The following is a 6,052-nucleotide window of genomic DNA, read 5'->3' as shown; positions in this document are numbered from 1 at the left end:
ATGGTTTAACTGAACTGTGTAACATCAGATAAGTCATTGGAAGATGATAAAACATGTAACGTGTGCCTATACACTTCGTTAGTGATGTTTTTTGACAAACAGCTGTAAAGTGTGTAAATAAAAGTGTAATATCTTATCAGTTCTTGAGTTACGCTTAATTTATAGATAATTGATAGAGCAGAACAAAGAAGGTTAGTTTATCAATGAACCCAATGTAATTATGATGATAAACAAATGTTTACAAATATATCTTTATCTATAGTTGAGAAATAAAACCATCAAAGATAATTTTTGATATTTGTTTACGATAAGTGGTCATAATTAATACGTTATAATTAAATGCAACGGTTATTATCGGCAATAGCAATAGTGCATTGAAAATGTGTTTTTCATTTCTGTCAAAATAGATATTAAATTTGAAAAATATCTATACCGAAAGGTTTAAGGGTTGATTAATTATGTCAATTTCATGTTAAAGTTGTAATACATACATGATAATACAAGGAAAGTAAATGTAAAAACCAATACGTCAGAGATTTTTTAGTGAGAGGAATAAGTTGATAAGAAAGTGCTGAGATTTGCAAAACAAAAATGTATGGTTTTTGATTGTCTGATAAATTAAAAAGTCAAATTGTCAAAATGCATCTGGTAAACGTGTCAGTTTATAAAGCAATGAATGGTGATTGGTTGCAATGTCTAGGAGGGATGTTCTCCTCTTCCCCTTATTTAGTTTCCTAATGAGTAACTGATATCTGATTGGTTGGTGAGTTCATACAGACTTAATAAAGAATCAATATTACATCAAGAAATGAATTGCACACTGCCTTCTGGCGATTTCCTCCGATCTGTAAGCATGGCTAACAGACACTTTAAGAGAGCGAAAAAAAAAAAAAAAAAAGGCTATCATGAAAAAGGCCTTCTATCAGAAAATAGAAAGATATAGATTCGCTCTCTCAAGAGGAAAAAAATCAATTGAAAAAGCACATGAATATGTTAAAATATTCACCACTGAAAGAAAAAAAAAAAGACGATGTGATTTTGTTACTCAGTAAAGGATTAAAATATCTACCGTCTCCCTCGACCAAATTTGCAAAATCTAGTATTGCATCAGATTTCAATGAATTTGCAAGAAAACTAAGATGTAAATATCATTTTGACAAGGGTGAAAAATTTTTAACGTCATCCCTTTATAACAAAATCTGGATATGAACCGGTTATGCAGGAAGTGACTGCAAAACAAAGAAAAGAAACATTAATGGTAAAGCCCAAATCTGTATTACAGTCGCCTCCCTTGGTATTCTCAACAGTGTTTTCAAGACAGAAATCACACATAAAGAACAATATCTTAAATCACTGGGATACATTGAAGGATGACGAAGAGGCAAACATTTTATTTTATCTGATAAAAGATCTCTGTTTGCTTTCCGTATGCATAAAAACTTGAAAGACACAGTAACATCAGCAACTCTGGGTAATTGATATGTTGCAGATTATGAAAATAGTTTCTAACCTTTGTTCGTTAAAATGATAAACAAAGTTAAGTAGATAAAGAGTATAGAAAAATATAAAACAGATCATGAGGTGTCGAGCCCCTAATAAAAATTACAGTATTTTTATAATAAGTGTCACTATGCAATGGCTTGGGCTCCTGACGATGGACATGGCCATGGTCAATTAGTTAATTCTAATTGGTCTAAATAGATGTTCGAAACACCTTATGATCTATGGAGTTGGGGTGCTGGGATAGGCTTTGACAACGATTTATTGAAATATTTGAGCTATTATCACGCTGTCAGCCTGAGAATTGTTTAGTTGACATCTTGTTGACTTTATGATCTCCTCGTACCACAATAAAGTTGTTATTTGGTGCATTTTGAACACTGCTGCAATTTCCTGTATTTGCTTATTCACTGGAGGAAATATCTATCATCAGCAATGCTAAAAAATGGGGGTTTTACCCACATCGTCTCAAATTGCAATCTGACACTTTAAGGGCAGTCCCACCAGTGATCTGTTATGGCTTTATATTTTATACAGTTTTATAAACAAACTTGAATTACATAAATGCAACTAGCGATGGATATGGTTTAACTGAACTGTGTAACATCAGATAAGTCATTGGAAGATGATAAAACATGTAACGTGTGCCTATACACTTCGTTAGTGATGTTTTTTGACAAACAGCTGTAAAGTGTGTAAATAAAAGTGTAATATCTTATCAGTTCTTGAGTTACGCTTAATTTATAGATAATTGATAGAGCAGAACAAAGAAGGTTAGTTTATCAATGAACCCAATGTAATTATGATGATAAACAAATGTTTACAAATATATCTTTATTTATAGTTGAGAAATAAAACCATCAAAGATAATTTTTGATATTTGTTTACGATAAGTGGTCATAATTAATACGTTATAATTAAATGCAACGGTTATTATCGGCAATAGCAATAGTGCATTGAAAATGTGTTTTTCATTTCTGTCAAAATAGATATTAAATTTGAAAAATATCTATACCGAAAGGTTTAAGGGTTGATTAATTATGTCAATTTCATGTTAAAGTTGTAATACATACATGATAATACAAGGAAAGTAAATGTAAAAACCAATACGTCAGAGATTTTTTAGTGAGAGGAATAAGTTGATAAGAAAGTGCTGAGATTTGCAAAACAAAAATGTATGGTTTTTGATTGTCTGATAAATTAAAAAGTCAAATTGTCAAAATGCATCTGGTAAACGTGTCAGTTTATAAAGCAATGAATGGTGATTGGTTGCAATGTCTAGGAGGGATGTTCTCCTCTTCCCCTTATTTAGTTTCCTAATGAGTAACTGATATCTGATTGGTTGGTGAGTTCATACAGACTTAATAAAGAATCAATATTACATCAAGAAATGAATTGCACACTGCCTTCTGGCGATTTCCTCCGATCTGTAAGCATGGCTAACAGACACTTTAAGAGAGCGAAAAAAACAAAAAAAAAAGGCTATCATGAAAAAGGCCTTCTATCAGAAAATAGAAAGATATAGATTCGCTCTCTCAAGAGGAAAAAAATCAATTGAAAAAGCACATGAATATGTTAAAATATTCACCACTGAAAGAAAAAAAAAAAAGACGATGTGATTTTGTTACTCAGTAAAGGATTAAAATATCTACCGTCTCCCTCGACCAAATTTGCAAAATCTAGTATTGCATCAGATTTCAATGAATTTGCAAGAAAACTAAGATGTAAATATCATTTTGACAAGGGTGAAAATTTTTTAACGTCATCCCTTTATAACAAAATCTGGATATGAACCGGTTATGCAGGAAGTGACCGCAAAACAAAGAAAAGAAACATTAATGGTAAAGCCCAAATCTGTATTACAGTCGCCTCCCTTGGTATTCTCAACAGTGTTTTCAAGACAGAAATCACACATAAAGAACAATATCTTAAATCACTGGGATACATTGAAGGATGACGAAGAGGCAAACATTTTATTTTATCTGATAAAAGATCTCTGTTTGCTTTCCGTATGCATAAAAACTTGAAAGACACAGTAACATCAGCAACTCTGGGTAATTGATATGTTGCAGATTATGAAAATAGTTTCTAACCTTTGTTCGTTAAAATGATAAACAAAGTTAAGTAGATAAAGAGTATAGAAAAATATAAAACAGATCATGAGGTGTCGAGCCCCTAATAAAAATTACAGTATTTTTATAATAAGTGTCACTATGCAATGGCTTGGGCTCCTGACGATGGACATGGCCATGGTCAATTAGTTAATTCTAATTGGTCTAAATAGATGTTCGAAACACCTTATGATCTATGGAGTTGGGGTGCTGGGATAGGCTTTGACAACGATTTATTGAAATATAAATTGCTCATAATTACCTCCCTTTGATAAATTATGCACATTTGGTCTACTTTTGTGAAACATTTTATACGCTAGTATGTATTGCGATCTGTAATTTCTATATATATATACATTGATGCTTCCACTAGTTAAGAACATGTTGCAGTGCTCTATATGGGTCGTTTTCAAAAAATGTCGAATTTTCAGTACACCCATGCTAACTTTTTTATTTCTAATGGAAATTTCAGTTGTAATGGTTTATATGAAAGCTTGTCGGATTTGTGATTCAGAACATTAATAATAAACACACCTTACATCTATTTTGATAAGATTAAACTGCATTTAAGAGCCATTTTGGGGGTATTTGTCTGCGTACAGTGTCAGAAAAACACATTTCAAATGATTTTTTTGCAATTTTCTGATCGCCTTGATATCTGCAAAAGGGACTTTTTAAGAACGTTTAATATTACTCTAACGAAAAATCGTAGCTTCTATATCATTGTATGTAACATATTATCTACAAACTAAATTGAATCTGCGTACAGGAGGTTCATGTCTTTCCTGTTATCGCTACTTAAATCAGCCGTGAAATTATTCTCCCTATGAATATTGAATCAGTCAGTGTTGATCTCAAAAGTGCAAAGTAATCTTTACATTTAAAACGCCTCGTTTCTTGAACGAAAGTGTAGAGAAAAGAAATTTCAAGACATTTAGTGAAAAAAATATAGCGTACTTTTTTTCATGTCTATGCTGTTACCACCAATTTTGATTAAATACACCAACAGTATACTTGTAAAAAGTGCAATAACGTGTTGGAAACCAAATTCACAATAGAAAAACATAATCACTTCACCAAAGGGAGTAGTTATTTCACAACAGCAATCAAAAACGAAGAAATTTGTCTATCCTGTTATGTCTATCCTGTTACTATGGTTGCTATGGTTACAGTAACAGGATAGACAATTGTAGACAAAAACGTCGTTAATTTTTTTATCTTAACATATAGGTGCAAAACGAATGAAATATTTCGTTGTTTGAAGTCATCTTAAGGTTATAACGTATTAATCTTCCCAATTAAGCATTCGCAGGTTCAATACTGATATCGGTAACAGGATAGACAAAAAGGTAACAGGATAGACTTTTATATAGTAATATATCAGAAACGTACGTTCCTGTTACCAATGAAATATAGAGAAAAGTAAACTAACTTATGAGGGATTTACTTGATGTTGGGTTTATTTGAAAGGGTGAAAAAATGCCGAACAATATAAATTGCTATCTTAGACTTGCATTACTGGTGGTAATTTTTACAACCTTTGAAAACCAATTTTTAGAGACATTTTTCAGTACAACCTGTTAAATTGGCAAATAATCTATTATATTACAGAATGAATATATATAGAAGTTTATTCTCTTGAAAACCATCTTTTTGTCTACGTAAAACAAGCTTTACATTTTATCTAAACCTTTTCTTAATAACCCAAAATTTCTTTTGAAAATGGTAACAGGATAGACAAAATAATGTACCACCGATCAAAAAATGTTTCAAAATATTTTTGTATGACATCATTAAGATTGCATCTTTTAATATGTTGTTCTTAAAGTACTGTTTGTTTTGATTTGCTTATGTAGAGGGTTGTTTGAATAAGTAACTTTTAATAATTTTTTCAATTTCAAAATTCGACATTTTTTGAAAATGACCCATATACACAGTGAAATCATACCCACACATGTACTTATATCAAAAATCATTTCAGTGTTTTACAATTAAAAAGTTTCTGTACTTATCATACGATGATTATAAAAGTCCGTCAATTCACTACAAAATTCCTATTTTTGTCTTTATATATATACACATGTTTCACATTTTGTTTCGGTTCCCCCAGGATACTAGTAAGTCCCTGGTTCCTCTAACCGTGTTGTATACGTAGCTATGTATGTTTTTATAAAAATAACTCATTTCATTAAAATATTAACAACATTATTCCATAAGATCATTTGCTTTCGTGTTACAGTAAAACGAATGAGTCACTCTTCCTTTATGATTTTAAAGTATAAAAAGTAAGTTCTAAAATTTATATTCGGTTCTTCTAAAATTCTTTTTGTGTTATAAATCCATATATTGCTTCATATATCACTGTGTTATAGATATCATGACTCGGTTCTTTTGTTAAATCATTTTTTTTTAAGTGTTACTTTTTCCTTGTGAACTTGCAT

This window comes from Mytilus galloprovincialis, chromosome 5, assembly GCF_965363235.1.
Source record: "Mytilus galloprovincialis chromosome 5, xbMytGall1.hap1.1, whole genome shotgun sequence".
NCBI lineage: Eukaryota > Metazoa > Mollusca > Bivalvia > Mytilida > Mytilidae > Mytilus > Mytilus galloprovincialis.
This window is presented reverse-complemented; position numbering follows the sequence as displayed.